A 23,595-nucleotide genomic window follows, 5' to 3' on the forward strand; every position below is an offset into this window, starting at 1 on the left:
CACTGCCTCTTCCTGTCACCAACTCGCTGTCACTCACTGCCTCTCGCAGTCACCCACTCCCTGTCACACCCTGCCTATAACCCACTGCTTCTCTTTATCACCAATTGTCTGCCACCCTCTCCTTGTCACCCACTGCCTCTCTATCACCCTTTCCCTGTAAGCCACTTGTGAGGTCCACGGAGTGACTAGGGTCTTTTGTTCCAGGGTATGGGTCGACAATCAGGGAATACAGATTTGAGGAAGCGGATATACTTGAACAGATTTAGTTTTTATTGTTCGCCTGCTAACAAGAGGGTATGGCACAACTGCGGGCAAACAATTTACGGTAACCACAAGATTAACGATACAATGTATGGTAATCAATAGCACACACTTCACTATGCCAGAATTTGTATAACAATGATGTTCTATCTGATACAGGTGAACCTAAATCATCGAATACCCCCCTTTGTATTTTTTTGTATCTAAACAGTTGCCTTGAGCGGCGGTGGCATGAATAACGGATGTTTCGAGGATCTCTCACAGCCAGGTTGGCACTCAAAGGGTTAATGTAGGATTCAGCCATAGAGGATGTTCTGAGACCACAGAATGCAGGTTGTGTGCCGGCCGCCGGCTCCCCGGCTTTGTGCAGATTGTGCATTTTTGCTCGGCAGTGGGTCAATATTAGATCAACCATAAGAGGGGGTTTAAAGACCTTTTCCAGAAGCGTCCCATGTAATTACATGTGCTCTGTGCGCCAGGCAGCGTGCAGTGGAATTATTGTGGTGGTGGGAGGCTCTCACGGAGGGTATCCTGAGAAAAGGTTGACAGTCACATGGGAGACAGTCAGTAGGTCAACGCTATATGCTGACGTGGTCAAATTGTCGTCATGACAACGGTTGACTTGTGAAAACATCGACTTGAATCTTTTTCAATTACCTTCTTTTTTATTTTTCATACTGTACCACCGACATGGACTCCGATTGGGAAGAGTAAAGTGTGCGAGGGCATCGCTAGCAGAGCGAGGCGGCATCTTGGTGAGCGATGCGGTACACCACTTTGGGATTCACATGCTGAGATCTACAAACTGGCACCAAAAGAAATAATAATAAAAAAAATGATGATAACCTTTCCATGTATTTAAATTCCATGCCAACCTTTTAATTGTGTCCACTTTTTTCAGCATTGACCTTTTGTGGGTCATCCTAGACACTGTCAACCTTTTTACTGTCATCCTTAACTAGGGCTGACAGTAACTAGGTCGATACTGAATGCAATAATATTCCTTTGAAACAAACATTAACTACAGGGTCATTTATACTCCTTTCACATTTGCAAGCCGGGTACAAAATACCGGGTGCGAGCTGGCTTGCAAGCGCTTTAACACTGGCCGCCTGACCTGGTATAACGCCGGGCGGGTGACGTCACCTGGAGGTGGGGCCGGGGTGGTGCTGGGAGATGACAGCATCTTCCAGCGGCGCCTTTACAGTGCAGTGAACGGGATCCGGGTCACCCAGTATACCCGTTCACACTATGCCTGGACCCGCGAGCATTCCGGGTCTAACCCTGGTCAAGACCTGGGTTGAAATCCTGGAATGCTGGCCCAGGGATATTGTACAGGACCCTTTCACACTGACTCGTTTCCCGGGTTGATGCACGTTCATGTGCAATAACCCGGGAAATATTTGTCAGTGTGAAAGGGGTATAACTGAGTCACATATGTACAGCCTTGGGGATAGCCCTAATTATTAGGAACAGGTGGCATCTATGCTATGCCAGGGAAGGTAAACAGCTGGTGGCCAGCGGAGTCCCACAAATACATGGGGCAGCTCCAGCTGTGAGATTAAATAGGGACCCACTCTGTTGGATGGTACCCATGATTGGTGAAGCACCCGGAGGGAGGCACGGTATACCTCCAATATATATTGAACTGTGTTTGGTGCTAGTAGCTCGATACTCCAATATCTAACTCAAGCTACAAACCAAGGAGATGAACCAAAGGGATTTCCATCTGCTCTAAGCTATCTCTCACACGGGCATGCAACCCAGTAAATGTGGCAAGGGGAGTTAGGCTGACTTCTGTGATAGATGGCACATTCCTCTTTCTATAATTGCAGACGTCAGATTACGGAATTATAAAGCAGAACGCTCTCCTGATAATAACACCGGGATGGCACCATCCACATCATCCATCACCTCTCAGTCCCTACAAGACTTTCATAATTGTCCTCCCGCTCTAGAACAATTTCCTGAGGCCAAGTCCCCCCCCCCCCTAATGGTGCTGTAATGTTGGCGCTCGTTAATGACATCCCAGGAGCCATGCCAGGTCCTCCGGTACGGTGTAACTTGAGCAAGTTCATTGTTTAATTTCTAATAAAGCATGATTACATTTTATCTATGTTTTTCCTTTACCGCTGTATAAAGGGACATTGTCAAAAACTATTCTTGGCACGGCAACAAAGGCTTTTAGATGTCGTCTTGCTCCATATATTGAGTATTCCCATATCTAAGAGAGTTATTGGTACCAGGAGCTGACCGTCATAGTCTCTTGGCTAGGTCAGCGTCCAACCACTTCTGACTTCTGCTCTACCTCCAGCTGAGGGATGCTCTTTTCTGTCTAAGAATGTCCACTGAGGATGTAGAGTGGGTGGTCCGTTGGTCATTTTGGAGAGCTGTACAGTGTATAAACCACTGGTCCTGGTATACTGTAGGTGAGTTAGAAGGCAACGGGTTTTAAGGCAGATTCCTATTGTGTAGGACATCTTTTACCTTCAAATGAGTCATTATGGCTTCATAGCAAGAGGGCATAGTCTCACAGAGACAAGAGCATTGACTGATAAACCCTCAGGGAGAAAGTGTCTTCTACCTGGCCACTGTTCAGTTCCTGAGGTTGCCAGGAGACATGGTAGGAACATGGAACATTGGATGGACGCTTGACCAAAGAGGAGATTATCTATTACATTCCTTTCTGTCACCGGGAAGATGGACTACCAGTGAATTATCATAAAGCTTTCACAAATACTGTAATTACTCTCTTGTTAGACACTTACATTTTAGCCCTGGAATCTAGAGATCTACATCAGTCCATGTCTAAGGCGATGTTCTTCTCCAAGCCCAGTAAGAACCCTACTGTAATGGCCTCCTATAGATGTGTTTATCTGCTGCAGGTGGGCTTTAAAGTTCTAGCTTAAGTCGACATAGACACCAAAAAAGACCATGAAAAAAATCATGTTGACCTTTTTCAGATCAACCTTTTCCATGTAGATCTAATGCTTGTGTCAACCTATTGACCATGTCGACAGAGTTCATGTGTAGACCTATTGACTGTCGACCTAAGTTCTGTTGACCCATATCCCAATTTCTGGTCAATATCTCCACTCATTGTTGGTGTCCAAGCTCTTACAGGTCCCATAGTGGCCCCCAGGAGACCCTTAACAGTCCAGAACTTCAGTATGTCCTTACACTGTACAACTACCAGATAATTAATTCAATGCATTCATTGTGATAAACGTTTGTTCTCCATTTTTATTATCGGGGACATTGATCCTTCTCATTTACAGGCTCAGCCAGGTCTGAAAGTAAATGATTTCCAGTGGTCAGTGCATATATAATATATTTCCAGAATTATGACCAGGGTAGGGTTTTGTTACACACATAGGAACTTATTCTGGTCCATTCGGTAGTAGGTGTTCGTTCGCACGGGGCCGATGTGCATGCGCTGGGTGCGTGCGGCCATGGCAAACGGGGGGCCATGGGCGGAGGACAGGGGTACCCACTAATGGGAACACCCAGCGTGTCATGGGCGTTCCCATGAAAAGGCTGGGTGTTCCCATTGTAATCGCCAGGTGATCACCGGATGTCAGCTGCCCGCCCATTTCCGTGAGAACGTACACACATATAAAAGTGACCTGAGAGTCATGTTATATATGTGTGTGCGCACCACATCTTTTGATGGTGACCGTCTTAAGATGTGGGAGGTTCCCACTGGCAATGCGACTGGATGTATATGTAAAACATCCATTTGGATGCCATGCGAACGTAAGCCGGTGTACCCCCATTCGCAGGGCGGGTTCTGGTTGACTTGCAAGGATGCGAATTCGCATTGGAACAAATCAACCAGAATGACCCCATAATGTATTACAAGGAAAAAAAAACTGGTCAATCCTGTAGCGGTTTAATGGTCTAAGGCAGTGGTTCCCAAACTGTGTGCCGTGGCTCCCTGGGGTGCCTCGGGACACTTGCAGGGGTGCCACGGGTTGGTGGACCAGGACCAATTCAAATTATTTATGATCAATTATTTATGGACAAAACCAGTGCTGGTGGCTTCCAATCATAAAATGTGTACAATCAGAAGCAAATCCTGCCATTTAACATATAACTGAACCAAATAAGCACATATAAACACAATCTACTTAATTTTATATATATTTATTTGGGCCTAGGGGTGCCGTGGAAAAATTCTGATACTCTAGGGTGCCGTGATTTGAAAAAGATTGGGAACCCCTGGTCTAAGGCCATCTATGGGCTACTGCGCAGGTATACTTCTGTGTTTTGTCTAGTAAATAAGCCCCCATGCGCACAGCATCTATTCACGGTGGCATGTTAGCAGGTCGCCAGTTAAACGGCATATAAAATAGCCTAGCATGATGTTGAATACTATGAAGTGAGGGCACTATGATGTGGCATAATATGAACTGGGGGCAGCACTGTAATGTGACGAAATGTGACAGAATATGAAGTGGAGGAACCAAAGTATGGCATGATATGAACTGTAGCGCTGTAATGTGACATAATATGAAGTGGAGGAACCAAAGTATGGCATAATATGAACTGTAGCACTGTAATGTGACATAATATGAAGTGGAGGAACCAAAGTATTACATGATATGAACTGTAGCACTGTAATGTGACATAATACGAAGTGGATACAATATATTGTGGCATAATTTGAGCTGGGCACTGTAATGTGACATAGTATGAAGTGGGGGCACTATAGTATGGCAAAATTTATACTGGGGCACTGTATTGTGACATAATATGAAGTGGGGCCACTGTAGTATGGCATAATATATATACTGGGGCACTGTAATGTGATATAAATGTGACATAATATGAAGTGGATACACTATGTTGTGGCATAATATGAACTGGGCACCGTAATGTGACATAAAACAAAGTGGGGGCACTATAGTATGGCACAGTATATACTGGGGCACAGTAATGTGATATATTTGTGACATACTATGAAGTGGGGGCACTAGAGTATGGCATAATATATACTGGGGCACTGTAATGTGATACCAATGTGACATAATATAAAGTGGGGGCACTATAGTATGGCACAGTATAATCTGGGGCACTGTAATGAGGTATAATATGAAGTGTGGGGCACTATAGTATGGCATAATATATACTGGGGCACTGTAATGTGGTATAATATGAAGTGGGGGCACTATAGTATGGCACAGAATATACTGGGGCACAGTAATGTGATATATTTGTGACATAATATGAAGTGGGGGGCACTATAGTATGGCATAATATATACTGGGGCACTGTAATGTGATACCAATGTGACATACACTATATTATGGCATAATATAGTCTGGGGCACTGTAATGTGGTATAATATGAAGTGGATCTTACGTTGTAGTGAGATGGTGTACATGCACTAATGCGAAGCATGCACATGTTGCACACCGTATACACTGATTCCCTGGTATCTCTGTAGAACGCACAAATCATTTACTAAAGATTTCTGTGGAGAGGTTTGACTACGTTTTTTCTGTATCTAGTGGGAGGTATATCGATGGTGTATATACGGTGATGTGAGTTTATGTCGTGCAGACAATACACAGGGGTATATTTTAATTACCATGCGGTGCAGGTAAAGGCTATTCAATGAAATAGACTTTTTCCTTTGCTGAAAATATTGGGAATAAATGCTCTGAATATTGAGAATGAAACACACTGATACTGCAAAGTCAATGGGCTTCCCCTGAGAGTTAACCCATGACGGTGCCTTCTTCTTGCAACTGCAAAGTACATTGGAGATAAACGCACAGGGTAATCCCTGCTAATTGAATAGCAAATGACAGAACCTCGTAGCTTCTTGAACATGCCCCACAGAGAGGGAATAACAGAATGAATTGGGATAATTCAGTATTTGAGTGTAATGAGGAGGACTCCCCACGCAGCCTGCCTCCCCTCCGTGCAATGTGTCCCCCCCCCCCTGCAGCCCAACTACATTGCAGGACTCCCCCCAGGGGCGGATTGGGGACTAAAAGTGGCCCTGGAATATTTCTGGAAGTGGCCTCATGTGGGCGGCAACAAATCAATAAAGGGCGGAGCCAACATAACAGTAGGTGGGATTATTACATCACTATACTTAGATACATTGTTGACAGGCAAAATGAATGCCACACACTGCAATGCCTATTACACATCGGGGGAAATTTAGTAAATTTCCCCCATCATGTTAGGGCTTTACAAATCTTTTCAAAAGAGGGATAACAGGGAAAGTGCGCGCCGGAGGCGCGCGGCAAAAATTCACACCGTAATGCCTATTACACATCACACACCCATTACATAGTATACCACATGTAACAATGGCCTGGCCTGAGATGGCCTGCCAAGCTTGCTGGAGCCGGGCCCCCGGCCCCCCCAAGTAAAGACTACACTACAGCACTATGGCTAGTGCCGTACAAAAACCGTTGTTAGTGTTACCTATGATTTTAATGCTAACCCACAAAGCAACTTACTGCAGACTTTTTTTTAACCGTAATCCATACATCGCTCTCATACATACTCTGCAACTCTCAAACATACATACACCATTCTAATACATACACCACCACTCTCATATATACACCAATCTCATACATACATATACCGCTGTCTTACATACAACACTGCCTCTTTCATACATAGTATGAGGTGTCATGTTATAGTGAGGGGAATGTGGGAGGGAGGTGTGTGTTATACAGTATAGGTGCTGAAAAACCTGATTCCATCTCTACATGGCACATTTTGTTCAAAGACATACCTCCCAACATGACCCTCTCCAGAAGGGACACAGTGCTCTGTTTCTGGACTTCCCTTTTAATGTCTGATTGCTATCACCTGTGTGGAAACACCTTTCTTACCCATTTACCTGCTTTCAATCATAAATTAAGAGGGAAGTCCAGAAACAGCGCAAAGTGTCCCTCCTGGAGTGGGTCATGTTGGGAGGTATGATCAGTCGTCAGCAAACAGCCCCTGAGCGTGCGGAATGTAATTCCTATCTGCTGCTGTATGGGCCTAGCATTGCTTCTATATGTAATCTCTGTGCTAAATAACTGGAAAACGACACCAAAGAACTTTCCCCCAGGGCCTCTGCCTATCATCGGGAACCTGCATATCATTAATCTGAAGAAACCTTATCTGACCTCAATGGAGGTAAGCTGGTGTACATGGTGTCAGTGAGGCCTATTCTATTCTACACTGTTTAATATGAGACAGCACTGTTGGAGAATGAGGCATTCGCATCGCCTGTACTGTACTGAGGTTTATAGACTGTAATATACAGTATGAAGTATCTTCTGCTCACATAGGACCTTATACTGAGGTGGACACATTGGTGATGTTGGACCCAAGTGACCGATGTTTACAGTCTGTGCAAGCGGCCTCATGGTTATAATTCTGCGCAAAAAGATGCGATTTCGGCAGGCATTTCTGGGTGGTAACCAGCGGTTGGGGGCTAGACAGATGGAGTTGTTCTGCAGTGGCACTGGCACAAGTACCCATGTTTAGATAGAGTCTCTGCACCCAGTGGTGTTACAAGAGGGGTGTTGAACGCACCCTGGTGTCACCAAAGTTCTCAGCGACAGGAGCTAGGTGTTACACTGCAACATTAGAGGCAGAACGTGGCTCCTATAACACTTCACAGGTGAAGCCTGCACCTCCTGGACCTTGAAGTGATGTGAAATGGGGATTTGTTACATGAAGCCATGCCCCTCCCATGAGGTTATGCCGCTCCAATGAAGTTATGCCCCTCCTGTGAAGCCACACCCATTTTTTTGGACACACATTGTCAGCCTGATACAAGGCTTGTTCCTTGTTAGCCGAATTTGGCCCCATTCCGAAGGTGGGGTCTGCGCATGTGCATATATATATAACAACTGGGTGACGGCGGCACTCAATACACTCAAATAATCACCAGGAGACTGGATGTGGTTTCCCCAACGTTTCAAGGCACTGGGCCTCTTTATCAAGGTGCAGAAAGGTCTGCACCACATCCAGTCTCCTGGTGATTATTTGAGTGTATTGAGTGCCGCGGTCACCCAGTTCTTACATTACCTGGGATCCTCAAAGGTCAAGACGGGGAGGGGCACATAATTATTCATTCAGCACAGAGTGTATGCCACCCGGAGTGCCGCAACATCCAGTTTCTATAATATATATATATATATATATTAATTAATTTTCAATCAATCAGCGGCACTCAGAGAGGACATTTAAATAAGGTGTCCGTATGTACTGGCCTGCTGCCCGGTCCAGCAGGCCAGTACAGACGGACCGGGCAGCAGGCCAGTACAGACGGACACCTTATTTAAATGTCCTCTCTGAGTGTCGCTGATTGATTGAAAATTACTATCTACAAAATCACAACTCCAGAAGGCACCGGGGCCCATTGCGGATGTCAGGAGAGTGCCAGGCCACACTACACAGTATAGATAGATGGATAGAAGGAAACAGCTGGCACTCCAATGCTTGAGTGAAGTAACTGCACCCGGTGCCTTCCTCAGCTTAAGCCTATATCCAGGCTAGCATATGCATATAGATCACTAGGCGGCACTCAGACGGCTCCTTGAAAGAATAGAGACCTATGCATGGTCTCTATTCTTTCAAGAAGCCGTCTGAGTGCCGCCTAGTGATTACACACATATATATATATATATATATATATATATATATATATATATATATATCAGTGAGTGCCAGCTGATTTTGATTATATATATATATATATATATATATATATATATATATATAGTGGATGCGGCCTGGAACTCCCTCAGGCAGTGTCTATAGGTCCTGGTGCCTATATATATATATATATATATATATATATATATATATATATATATATATATATATATTACACAGACATTTACAGGGTTATGGTTTTATTTCTTAATATAAATACATGGCTATTTTTCTCTGCCCCCTCTGATATTTTTACGGCCGCCCCCACATTGAAACATTATTGTGCCGTTTAGTGCGGCCCCCATTTTTATAATGTGTGTCCAGCGCTGCGCCCCCGGCCCCCCCCCCACACCCCCCCACATTGAAAAATGAATGTGCGGTGCATTGCGGCCCCAAGCCCCCGTTTTTATAATATGTGCCCAGCGGAGCGGAGTGGTGCACACCTCCCCCTCTTAAGTGTACTTACCTCGCTCGAGTCTGCTGGATGCCTGCTGCTCCATTCGCTGTCGCTCCTCCGCTCCGCCCGCATGCTCTCTCTGCCAGTGCTCAGCAGAATCACTTCCTGTCTGCTGGAGTCAGAGCAGCAACAGGCAGCCCTGCAATTGGCTGCCTGTTGCTAGGCTGCCGAGTACACAGACCAGTCCTGTGCCGGAATGGATGCAGCTGCATCCAATCCATGTATTTCCCGTCTGACACACAACGCTGCCAGGTACGAGTACCCAGTACCCTGTACCCTGCAGCAAGGCCCGGCCACGCCAACCGTGAACCCCGCGCCGCCCGCGTACCCTCCTTCCCTCACACGGCGCACATGTGAAAAAAAAAAGTTCAATGCGCGACATCGGGCCCCTTTAGCCTCTTGGACACCGGCGGTAGTTCCGCCCCTGGTAGTGACAGTCGGAGGAGGCAGGGCCACATGGCGACAGGGACTTCACTGGGCTGAGCCTGCCACTAGTGATGCCGCCTACTGCTCAGTGGCTGAGCCTGAGGTGAGCTGCCTTTGGCTCAGCTGCATATTTGTGCTGTGTGCTGCCCCCTGCTGTCTGCAAATTTAAATTCGGCCCCACTAGCATCGGCCTCCCGGGAAAGTTCCCGGTAGATATAATGGCCAATCCGCCCCTGACTCCCCCTGCCATGCGTCTCCACCAGTGGCGGCTCCTGCCTTTAGACTTAAGCGGGTCTGCAATTTCCTGGGTACTGCTCGTTGCAAACAGTCATTAATTATTTGCAGGTTATTAGTCTGATTTGCGCTGTACTAGTGTTTGTATTTACTGTAAATAAATGATGTACTCGTATGCACACAAACACAGGTACAGAGAAAAATACACACTTTTAATAACTTTAATATTATTTAAAGTACACAAAATGATCCTCTTACTAAAGATCTACATACAAATAATATTAAATTAAAATAAACTTCCATGCACCTCTCTGATGCAATGCATACCTTCCTTCAGCTGCATCACACTGAGTGACTCACTGAAGTCTGGGCATGCTCACTGCAGAGGATTTGCTTCTGCTGGGCTGCACAGGCAGCAGCCCATAGAAGCACTGTAGCTCTGGCAATTTGCACAGAATGACTTTCTGTTGGAAGCTATTGCTGTCATCGATCCATGTGCTGGCAGCCCAAGAGGGGGAGGAGTTTCCAGCTCTGTGTATGATGAGCAGTAGCAGCTTCCAATAGTAGGAATCTACTACGTGCTGAACCACAGGCTGGGCTGTTGCTGTGTCTGCCATGCTGGTTCATGGCAGAGGAGGTTACCAGTGTGTCAAAGACACAGACAGCCAGCACCAGAGCTCCGGAGGTAGGGGAGGGTGGGGGGTGCCTGCGGGGGGAAGCATCGGAGCTCTGGTGCTGTCTGTCTGTGTCTCTGTTCTGGTGTTGTGATTTTAACTGGAAGGGCTGCCACTGGTCTCCACCCTGACTCTCATCATCTCCCTCCCGCAGCATGACTACACCGAAGTGCGACTCCCCCTCGTCTCGCCAAACCCTCCATCTGTACCTCTAAACCTTTACAAACCCTACATCCCACCAAATCCTAATTTCCTATGGAAATTAAAAGAGCTGCCGGACCTTATGGTGCCAGAAAATAGTTGTGTACCTGTATTCCCCTCTGTTCCATCCCAACCCTTAACTCCCCTTCACTCCGTCCTGACAGTGGACGGAAACTGGAGCACCCAGACGACCTGGAGAAACCCAAGGAGTACATACAAACCACACACATTTATTGGAAGGGATCCGATACGTAATCCCGGCGGTCGGGATCCCGGCGGTCGGAATCCCGACACTGGAATCCCGACCGCCGAAATCCCGACATGGGAGGGACGTGGATCGCCCCCCCCCCTTGCGGGCTCGCTGCGCTCGCCACGCAGCGGGCCCGGTGCCTCGCTACGCTCGGCACGCTATTTTATTCTCCCTCTATGGGTGTCGTGGACACCCACGGAGGGAGAAAGTTCGGGATTTCGGCGGTCGGGATTCCAGTGTCGGGATTCTGAACGCCGGGATCCCGACCGCCGGCAAATTGACCGCATCCCATTGGAAGCTTCTGTGACTCAGACCATAGAGAAATTACCTATACATATATTTTGAACTCCCAGGAAACAAAGAGCTCTCATTTCTCCTGTACTCTGCTTCGGGCACTTGGTGGCGCCATATCAATATGAGGCCGTCGCAGCAATAAGTTTGCTGCTGTCTGCGAGTAACTGCACGGCACGTCTCCCTGCAGCAGGATAACTTTTCTGCTCCTGTCTCCTGAGTTACTGAATAGAGAACAGAGCTGCAAGAATCTATCTTTAGACGGATGGGATCTATGGATTTTCTACAGCGGTATTTTATAGCGAGCGTCTGGGAGCCTCATGCCGTCTCAGGGCCGGAGATCTTTTCTTTTTCTGCTGGAATCCATTAGTTAAATGAAGCTTGAGGAACGCTGTGTGTACCGCTGCCAGCTCTTCCAAAAAGCGATACCAAACAATACCTCGGACAAGTCCTTAGGCGCGCCTGGCATACATCCTCCGTGATGTCTATACCCAAGCACAAAGGCCAATCTCGCTGCAGCTATTCAAATGGAAAGCGGAGGACTAATCTAATTAATTAATCTAAGAGCTCGAACTGGGACGATCTTAAAAGCATCAGGAGCGTTCTTGACAAAGGGGGTAATTCAGGTTGGTTTGCAAAAGCAAACTCTTTCTTTAATGGACAAAACCATGTGCGCTGCAGGAGTAGCTGATGTAACATGTGCAGAGAGAGTTACATTTGGGGAAGTTATTTTGTTTCTGTGCAGGGTAAATACTGGCTGCTTTATTTTTACACTGCAATTTAGATGTCAGTTTGAACACACCCCACCCAAATCTAACTCTCTCTGCACATGTTACATCTGCCCCACCCAAGGGCGTAACTACCATAGGTGCAACTGCTATGGGGTCCAATGCCGAAAGGGGACCATCTTTGTTGTCTAACCAGTATGTTTTACATACATTTATCACCATCAGTTGCTAAATAGGGGGCCCTGTAATGCAGAATGGTCTTGTCCATTGAAGAAGAAGTTTGCTTTTGCAAACCAACCAGCCCAAGTCTGCCTATCAAAAAATCAAGGATGTCTAGGAGGGTCCTTGTTGTACTTAATGCAGGTGGCTGCTGTGAAACGTCTAAGACCTCACCTCCATACTTTACCTTGAGGCATACTTTCCTCCTTGAACTCTGTTGTGGGTGACAATGGCAATGGGAGGCCTCCAGGGGAAACCAGGGGACTTGCCCACCTTCCTGGTGGGTTATTAGGATCACACAATTTTAGGAGCCATTCCGGAATGTTAGGCAAGAATGCTTTAAAGGGTTGAAAAGTGGGTATTAGTTGCAATATGGGGGGTGGGGGGTTTGCAGTAGGTTGACGTTTTGCTTACGGTGCTGAGTAGCCTCACACCGGCCCTGGGTATATGTATATGAAAGTGTTTATATTGTATATTATTAAGACTTTTTCAATAAAAGAAGCATGGCCATGTGATATTAGCAACTCCATTTATTCACCAGCAAAAACATTTCCTTTTATTTATTGTTTTTGCAACTTTGATCTCCACCCACTGTTCTCCGCGGGAATATGGCATTGACAGACAGGGTAAAGACATTGACAGGCACAGTATATACATTATTTGCCATGAGCCACACAACCGCCTCTATACGGGCACAGCAAGATGTAGAAGAATCCTGCCAGCATAAATACAATAGGAAATGATCAAGAAAACAGATTGTGACGGAACACAGAATGCAAATAGACAGAAATTGCCGCCAGCTATCTTCCTGAAATTGGCTATGAAAGGCGGCGAGTATTTACCAAACAGATGGGAGCGGTGTATCCGGAGACTGCAGGAATCCACAATGCCGAAAAAGAAATCAAACGCAAATACAATAAAGCCTCGATGGTGGGGAAACCTAATCTTCAGAGCCGCAAGAGACGAAAAAATCAGCGCAGAAAACAAATATTGAATATGTTATGTCTGTCAGAATGGATGTTTCCTTCCCATAATGTTTAGTATTATATAATTTATAAAGGGGGGGTGTCATGTATTCTGACATCGCTTTACCAGTAATCACCTCAAATCGCCATCTCTGTAACTGGATCTCTGGCAGTTTGATAATAAATCCGATAATCTCGACCATATAATGATCAAGATTGGGGGTCTTTTAGGGTTTACAAGTGCGGTACTGCAAAATAAATGGGTACTTGTGGATTATCACGGCTCCCATCGCATGCCATATATAGTGGCATGCGATGGAATGCGATTGTATACGATTTTTGCCGTTTTTAACCATGTTTTACAAAATCGCATGCGATCGCATCGCATGCGATCACATGCGTTTTTTACAGAAAAGCATCCAAATGCATTGAAATTAGTATCAAACATGTTCAATGGCCCCCAAATGTCATTTTTGAGGCTGTACCACCCCCACTATCAACGCAAACCCGAAGCGTGGCGAGCGCAGCGAGCCCGCGAGGGGCGGCGGTACGCGTCCTACGACCTTTTCATACCCCCACTATCCACGTCGGCGTGGAGTCGAGAATAGAAAGTGTGGCGAGCGCAGCGAGTCACCGAGCCCGAAGCGTGGCGAGCGCAGCAAGCCCCGCGAGGGGACGCGGACACCTGTGAAGCCCGCAAGGGGACGCGGATACCTGTAAAGGTATCCGTGTCCCCTCGCGGGGCTTGCTGCGCTCGCCACACTTCGGTGGCTCGCTGCGCTGGCCACACTTTCTATTCTCAACTCCACGCCGACGTGGATAGTGGGTGTATGAAAAGGTCGTAGGACGCGAACCCCGCCCCTCGTGGGCTCACTGCGCTCGCCACACTTCGGGTTCGCCTTGATAGTGGGGGTGGTACAGCCTCAAAAATGACATTTGGGGGCCATTGAACATGTTTGATACTAATTTCAATGCATTTGGATGCTTTTTCTGTTAAAAAACGCATGCGATCGCATGCGATGCGATTTTTTGCTATACGATGCACATCGTGGGAGCCGTGATTGTCCACAAGTACCAATAAATGTATTAGTTGATGTTATGATTCGTTAGATTATCACAAACCCGATGTTACATGATAATAGTGAGTCAGCAGGGATCAGCTTTTGCTGCAGCTCTCCTCCTTTTGCAGTTTTCTTGGCTGTCACACCATAGCAGAGAGGCAAGAAAAATCCCCCCCCCCCACACACAAAAAAAGATGAAAAACCCATGTCGACCTTGCTACTGTCGACTAGTTTCCCGTTGATCACCCTTCAATGTCTATCTAAATGCAGATGACCAAGTATAGGCATTGAACTAGACGCTGTTGACCTTTAGTGGTCAACCATGGAATTGTTGACCTCCACCCCATCAATCTGCCATCTGGATACCTAACAAGCTACAGTACATCTCCCCTACTCACTCTTTTTCTACACTGTTTAGCATGGCTTCCAGTGGCCTAGTACACACTAGGATGACGGATCGGCCATCTAGTTGATCTGCCAACCTATCTGTTGATCGGTAAGTGCATACACACTTACTAGTCATTGGCCTTATATATCCTGCCTGACATCACAACTGGTAAGGCATTTACATGTGCCCATTCAGTTGTGATGTCCGTCACCGGTGGCCAGTATGGGCAGTTCTCCTCCTGGGTCTCGTAAACATCCTGCATCTGGTGCTGATGTTGTAAGTGGTACTGCAGTTGTAATGTATGGCATATACATCTATACAGATAATTTAATTCTCCAAGAGGGCGATTTAATTGTTTATGCACCAGAAGTGACCGGTATAGCTGTGATAATTGGCTTTATCCAGCTAAAATTCTGGGTGCGATGCAAAAAGTGCCTTTTAGGCACCCTAATGTGCGGCACTTTTCGCACAGTTTTGCTCGCCAGCTCTGGAGGCTGCAAGCAGAATGGCAGGACAATTGAATTGCTGATGGCAGGTTCCCTCTAGTGCTGCACACCCATTTAACAATTGAAACCCCCCTCCCCCATATCTGCCATCATAATAATGTAGTGGAAATGTGCAATATAGGATATTGGATACTTCATAGCTAAATTATATACATTTTGCACACGTCCAGTAATTCCCCGCACACTTCAACCGCACCTCCAAATCTGCACTGTCTGTACAAAATCTGAAAGGCTCAAGGGGGATTAGATGCAACTTCTCAGAGGGGAGAAGTCGCACAGTGTATGGCGGCTTTAAGAGGGAACTACCCGGCTCCCTCTGCTGGCAAGCATTACTATTAACAGGATATTGTATTAGGCTCTGTGCAGCAATGTGTGATGTCTTCCCGCATACCCAGTGCTCAGATCCTAAACCCTTACCCGCACAACCTCTTTATATACTACACATAATGTCCCAATCTGTCACAGCTAATGGAATTTGAGAGCAATCATAAGACTTCATTGCTCGTTTATGCTCAGCCCGGGTTGTGTTGATCTTTATACAATGAAGTCCACTCCAACTGTATAACAAGTAGAGAATAACCCTGAACACTATAATACCGAGAGTAATGTGCGTCCTTCCATTGCCATACTAAAGTCCTCTAAACTGTATAATGACTTTCAAGAGGCATAATCTATGCAAAAATATTCCAGCCGGTAATTTTCAATTATAGTTGCAATAGGTTAAGTACATTGCTGGTATGTTAGACAACCATTTATGTACTCAGATGCTGCTGCTGGTGACGCATTCATAAACGGGGAACGAAATGAGAACTTTTCCAGTACAAAAAATTTGCATTTCAATTAGAGCATTATATCAATTTATTTTAATGAATATATTATTGCAAAAAGCCCGTGTATCCAGAAATGCGACTTCAAAGAGATACACATATTAACTATTTCACTGCTCCTGTGCCATTTATAAGGATGATCATCTGGATTACTGTATATGAAGTGGAGAAGGGGCTGGAGAGGGGATTTGTCGCAGCTTCTCTCAATTTAACAAAAAAGTTAACGCTGCAGAGATCACAGATGGTACCGACGTGGCCTTACACCTCTCTAGTATAACTGACCTTATGGTGCCCATACACTAGGGCGATATTGACCACATCTGTGCGATAAATCGAAGGATTGTATGCACACCTAATGTGACACCCGATGCAATGCACGGGCCCGCCGGATGTCAATTGTTGCATCAATATGCATGTAATATGTATTGAATTAAATGAGTGATCGCATGTGGTTTTTAACCACATGCGATAGCTTGCGATGCGGGCTGCAGGTGGCAGGAGCGCTGGCGGCGGGCATTGATGTAGCGGAGCACTGGGCAGGAGGGCTGGCGTGCGGCAGTAGTCAGTGGCAGGCAGCAGAATTTGAAAAGACATTTCCAAAGATAGAGCGGCCCTCTGATTGGTTGAGAGAGAGCTCTCTCACCCAATCAGCTGGCACCTGAATGTGAGGCCTCTGATTGTCTGAGAGATCTCTCAGCCAATCAGAGGGCTGCCCAGTGCTTTGAAATTGTTTTTTTAAGTCTGCCACCCGCCGCTGACTACTGCCGCCCACCAGCCCTTCTGCACAGCACTCCGCTACATCGCCGCCCACCAGTGCCAGAGTAAGCCTTTGGGGGGCCCGGGGCACTTTAGACAGGGGGGCCCCCTTGCACTTGTCATTACTGACCGCAAACTGCATGGGAGAATATTACACTGTCAAAACACAGAGTAAAGGCATTATAAACTTGGTCAATGGGTAACTGCTTACTCTGTAGGACTGTAGGAGACTTCACAGTCCCAGTGCTGCCTCTGATTAAATACCCTCCCATGACTAGGCTGCTGCTGCTGTCCTCCATGAGCCTGAGAAGCATGTAATGAGCTTCACCAATCAGAGCTCAGCATAAACCTCTCAGCCTCTGCCCTCTTGTGCAAAGTGTCATGGGCCTTAGTCAGAGTGCCTTGGCACCCGATGCTCAGCACCATTAATCATTGTCACATATAGGTGAAGCTGCAGCACTACCCCACTCCCATACACAAAACCTTTACCTAAAAAAAAAAAAACATGCCAACCACAGAAAGGCCCCTAGCTAGAGGGGGGCCCAGGGGTACTGACCCCTTTTGCCCCTGCTTTAATCCGGCCCTGCCGCCCACCCTGTTCCTGCACCCGATGTGGTATCATAGGTGTCAGGCAACATTGGTTACTGGAAAAAAAGCACTTGAGCATGAAGGATACCTTGCTGAGAAGCCACGCCGTGGTATATAGCTGTGATACTACATTATGTATCACTGCAGGCTGACCGTTACTGCGGGAGAAAAGCAGGAAGACACTTACTGTTCTCTGGCTTAATGGGGGCGGTGGGGCTGCATATTTTAAACTCAGGACACAAGTAATTGGAAGTAAAGCGTCCGTAACCTGTAGCAACGGACCATATTCTGTCCTTTTTCTAACAGTTTATAAAATTCTATGTCGACATTGACAAAAGGTCTTTATGTACTATTGTAGATCAACACGAGCTAAAGATAGACCTGGGAAAGGTCAAGGTGAAAAGGTTGACATGAGTCAGGTGTTTTCGGTGTCAATGTCGACACCTAAGCATGTGTACCCCCAAATAGTGTATCGAGTACCCTTGAATGGTTCCTCGACACATGATTAGGGCGACATGGTCATTAGGTCGACAAAAGCATTAGGTTGACATGGAAAAGATCAACCTGAAAACAGTCGACATGAGGTTTTCATATCCAAGTGTGCCACGTCCCCTCGCATGGTTCTGGTATTGTGCATTAGTAGTCACAGAGTGATAAAGATGATTACATGGTACAGGAATAGGGCTGAGTACATCTCTTCTCCAGCGTGTTACCTGGGATAGGTTACGGTGACATACTGTTGCGGTTATTCCAATAATAATACCGTTATCCTGCTCATACAGGCTGCTGATAGTCTGTCATTGCTCTTACACCGCTGGAACTATTAACCCTTAAACTCTGCATGAAGATCTAACTGTCTATTTACTAAGCATTAGGTTCTAATGCTCCCCATACACTTTTTCAATTGCATTTGCCGCAATATCAGGTCCCTTGAAGCTCACCTTTCGATAAATCGCATCCAAAATGCTTTTTTTTTTTTATACAATTGTGCATACAATCATGAGATTTATGGAATGCCCCTTGCGGGGGGGAAAAAATGGGCGGGATCGCATGATCAAATGCGATTGCATCGAATGCTGACAAAAACACACCAGATTATCGTAAAGTCATGTGCACAGTGGGGAAGTGAGCAGAAATCTTCAGGAATCGAACATCGCAGTTAGAAAAATTGAATGCGCACAAAACAGCATTCGACCGCACGTACAATTCGATAAATATTATGTGTGTTCTACACATAATATTTATCGAATTGTACGTGCGGTCGAATGCTGTTTTGTGCGCATTCAATTTTTCTAACTGCGATGAGATCATGAGACTCGAGATTCGACCGGTGCGCCCTCGCATTACGTCTCCAACCAGTGGAAACTGACTTTTATTTGCGGGCGCTGGGATAAAGACAGGGCGGGTGGGTCAGCTGCCCGCCCTCGGCAGGCATCGGCCCACCTGCGTACCCATGATAACGCCCAGCATTTTCATGGGGACGCCTATACATTTCTGGGTGTTCCCATGGGCGATTCCCGTCCCCACCAGCGTCCCCCCCCCCCCCCCCGATTCTTGCGAACGACTCAGTGACTATGCAAGTCGCCGAAGCCATATGCAAGGGGAGCAGCACATGCACATAATAGACCATGCACAGCCCCCAAAACATTGGGAGTAGATCAGAATCACCCCAAAATGTTATTGGTCCAAGCAGGGGCGGATTGGCCCACCGGGAACCCGGGCCATTTCCCGGTGGGCCGGCCCAAAACTCATTAAAAAGGGGCCGGCTTGCTCCTCCCTGGGCTGCGGGCAGCGGCCGCAGCACTTTGCCCACTTCCAAAATGGCCACAGGAGGGCTGCTGCGCATGCGCGCACAGCACCTCCCAGTTCCCGTTCCCCCTCCGCCCGGCCAGCACTGAAGAAGCAGCAGCAGGTACATACCGCCAGGGCGTACATACCGCCGCCACCGCCAGACACCCCCCCACCCCCCACCCCCGGCCGCCCCCTCCCCCGCTCCCGGGCCGGATTAGAGACCCAATCCACCCCTGGGTCCAAGTTTCCAGTGGTCCGGGGTTCTGGCCTAGAATGCCTGTACTTTTAAAGTAGCAATCATTTACAAGGCAAAACCAACCCAGTTTTGCCTGAAAAATTATTGCCGCTTTAAAAGTACAGGCAATCTCACCCGGAATCCCGAACCTCTGCAAACTCAGACCTATTACATTTCCCCGATGGTGTTCATGACCATGCCTGATATTTAAAAGGGCAATGACTTAACAACAAAACATATCTAGTAAATGCATTGTCCTTGTAAATTTCAAATGCCAGGTTGTAGAACTTAATTCTAACTCTAAATTTAGCTCTCTTCACATGTTACATCTGCCTTATCTGCAGTGCAGCATGGTTTTGCCCAGTTGCGTGCTTTTTTTTTACTGGGCTAACAAACTGGGGTAAATTTACTAAGATGAATTTGTGAAAAAAAATTGTATTTTCATACGAAAATACGATTTTTTTTGGTGTAATCGTATTTTTGGCATTTACTATGCCAAAAATATGAATTTTTGTATTCGTATTGATGGGACATTCGTATCTGTATTTACAAATACGAATGAATACATAATCAAATGAATACGACAGAAATCACCATTCAAAAGAATGGCATACCTCCCAACAGTCCCGAAAACTGCGGGAATGTCCCGGTTTTCGGGGACATTCCTGCGTCCCTCCCGCGGCTGTCAGTGTCCCGCGGCGAGGGGGGGCTGTTGGGAGTCCCCCCTGTCAGCTGGGGAGCAGCTGGGAATAAATGTTGTTCCATGCGCACAGCGTCTATTCCTGCAGCCAGGGGGCTGGGGGCATGGCTAGAGGCTCACAGAGCCTCTGGGTCATGCCCCCATAGCATCAAAACGGGGGCATGGCCTCGGGGGTGAGCCGCAAGTATAGGCCACGCCCCAAAATAAGGCCACGCCCCGAAATTTCCCGCCGCGCCTACGGCACTCCTCCGGGTGGTATGGAATAGTGATTCCTGATTTACTAAGCGGCCGTATTGAAAATACGGCCGCTAATTGGCGTAAAACGCCCAGGAATGGCGGGCCAAATACGGCAGGAAAATACACTTTATTTTTCTGTCGTATTTGCAGGCTTCAGTGTAAAAAAAAAAAAAAAAATCCTCCAGGACTTACCTGACCAGGCTGAAGCCTGGTGCTGTCCCCAGTGACCCTGGATCGGTGGTCTTGTGTTAAAAAAAAAACTATTGTTTAATACTGTGGAACTGTGAGTACCAGCAAGCCTCCCCCGCAAGCTGGGACTTGGAGAATCACAAGTCCCAGCATGCGGGGCATTAAAGGGCCCGCTGGCACTTGTAGTTCCACAGTATTAAAAATAGTAAAATAAACACACTGACACCCAAGAAAAATAAAACTTTAATACATCCATTACACACATACTGATACTTACCTATCTTGTGCCCGTAGGTAGCCCTGGGTCTTGGTCCGGTGTCCACATACATACGGCCGCTAATACGAATGCATACGCCATCGGAGGGTTACAAAGCAGTCGTATTTGACTGCTTTGTAAATTACCCTCCGGAATACGAATTTGCATACGGCTGAAACAGTCGTATTCATTAGTATTAACAATAGGAATACAATATATCGTATTCGTATTCTTAGTAAATTTCCCCCACTGAATCAGGCCCATTGTAAGGATTTGAGATCCCTGAAAACTGTCTGAGAAGTCTTTTGCTACATAAAAGTATTAGACATCTATTGTTATAGTGTTTATGATCAGAAGCATATTACGGTTCCGCACAGAAGCCATTTATCTATTCCCTCTATCTAGACTCCATTCCCTGTTTATTCCTGTCCAGCGTCACTGGGAATTGTCTGCTGTCCCCGGAGGACATTCTCTATCTTACCGGCCACGTGTCACAGCTCTGTCTCCACTTAATCCTTAATTTAAAGTTCTGCTGCTGTAAACCTCTAATCTTAAAATAAAATAATACACTTAGTCACAGTCAAAAACTTTTCCCCTCGTTTCTGAGCGTCTCCGGATTTGTATACAAGCCTTGAGCTAGCTGATATAATTCCCCGCTATCTGGTCTGGAGGATAATACCAGTCTCTCCTAAGCCCTATGCCACGGGCCAGTTCAATGGCGTTAACCAGACTTCTGTGTCACTCAAACAAATCGATATATGTCATGGTGCATGTTCTAGCAGCGATGGCTGAGCCCCGCCGAAAGATGCCTTATGGGGCCTGATTCTGGTTCACTCGCAAAAGTAAATTCTCTCTCTAGTGGGCAAAACCATGTGCATTGCAGGTGAGGCAGATGCATATGTCCCAACTGTCCCTCTTATGGTGGGAGCGTCCCAGTTCTTTTGGGATGTTCCCACATCCCTCCCGGGGCTGGCAGTGTCCCGCAGCGGGGATTGAGGCAGTTGGGAGTTCCCCACTGTCATCATAAATAGACGCTGTGCGCGGAGGTGCAGGGGGCATCCTCCCACAGCGGTGAAAACGGGGGCATGCGGCAGGGCCGCAAATATAGGCCACGCCCCTTTCCCGCTTTCACCCAGAAAAAATTTGTGACAAAAAAATTTGACTTTGAATTTGTAAGATTTATTACAGGTTGAGCATCCCTTATACAAATATCCGTTATCCAAATTATTCGGAAAACCATAGTCTCCATGTCATTTTATTTTCTATTTTTTGATAAACTCCTACTGTCTACATCTGCCACTATTGGGGATATAATATGTATACTGTCAGTGGCGTAGCTACGTTTTGGGCGCTCCCCCGCCGTTAGGGGGGGGGGCGCCCACCCCCCGTCGCCGCCCCGTCGCCGCCCCGCCAAGCACCCCTACCCCGCCGCCAATGCAAACCCCCCCTCAATCCCCCACAGCCTTACCTATCGCGCTGGTCCCGGCGGCTCCGTTCTTCTGCTGAGGACCACCAGAAAATGGCCGCCCTCATACAGCAGACAGTTTCAGAGAACTGTCTGCTATATGGGGGCGGCCATTTTGTGGTGGTCCTCAGCAGAAGAACGGAGCCGCCGGGACCAGCGCGATAGGTAAGTCTGCGGGGGATTGAGGGGGGGTTTAACTATAGCACCGCAGCCCCCGGCGCCCCCACATGCACAGCGCCCCCCCGCGGTGGTGGGGGCTGCCGTGCTATAGTTACGCCGCTGTATACTGGCACTAAATATGTGCAAGGACATGATTGCTTGGTATTCAAATTCAGTATCTGATATAGCGCACAAATGTTGTTCTATGTTTTAAAACCATTTTTCATGCACAAATAAAACATATTTGTGTATATTTCATGTGTTTGATGTGTCTGTACAACATAAATGCAAGATATCTAAAGATTCCTTGTTCAAATATAAAAATATTCCAAAATACGGAATAATCCGTTATCCAAAATTCTTCTGGTCCCGAGCGTTTGGTATAAGGGATACTCAACCTGTACTAACTGGAGCCAAAAACAGCCTTTCTGGGGGAAATTTACTGTTACTAATAGGTTCTATTTCACCTGGGATGTTGCTATGGCAACCAATCAGAATCTGTCTAGTATCTTCTAGAAGGTGCTAAATAGGTAGATTCTGATTGGTAATAAATGTACTCCTCTGGTTCTGGCCCTCCTCTGGTTGTAGCACCAGTCGCCAAATGCCCTTCTGCCCCTGTTGGCCATCGTACCACCTGCTGGTTCATCGCTTGCTAAAAACTGGCTGAGGACTGCATAAGCCTGAGACCACATAAGAGCCTTATCTTTTGGGTCAATTTAAGTTCAGTCAGGAGTATAGTTTCTGTAGTTTCAGTTTCAGGTGGGGTGGCTGGTGATGGTCTGGTGACAGGCCAGGGGCCTATCAGGGTGACAGGGGACGTTTAGAGAGAAGAGGGTTTATATAGGTTTAGTCATGTGGCCTCTTCCTCTTGCCTGTTTGGAAGCCCTCCCGCCCTCCCTGGAATTTTATGCCGTTTTGCACTTTTTTGGGTCTCAGAGAGTTTTGTTGGCTTTTACAGCCAGATTGGCGGGAAGTTGCTACCATCCAGCGGTCAAAGAATGGCACCTCCTTTTGGTAGGACGGCAGGTGTGTCCTTCCCATGTGGG

General features: G+C 46.8%; 1 long non-coding RNA gene across 1 annotated transcript; it reads right to left on the bottom strand.

Moving 5' to 3' along the window:
• Positions 1–249: 249 nt before the first annotated feature.
• LOC146036522 (uncharacterized) lies at positions 250–9,740 on the bottom strand. The gene is made up of 2 exons (XR_014460829.1): positions 9,413–9,740; positions 250–1,066 (listed from the first exon to the last, which is right to left on the bottom strand). It is a non-coding gene; the product is annotated as an uncharacterized LOC146036522 (long non-coding RNA).
• Between the last annotated feature and the right edge of the window lie 13,855 nt (positions 9,741–23,595).

Source organism: Crinia signifera, chromosome 9 (assembly GCF_055691185.1).
Source record: "Crinia signifera chromosome 9, ASM5569118v1, whole genome shotgun sequence".
Classification (NCBI taxonomy): domain Eukaryota; kingdom Metazoa; phylum Chordata; class Amphibia; order Anura; family Myobatrachidae; genus Crinia; species Crinia signifera.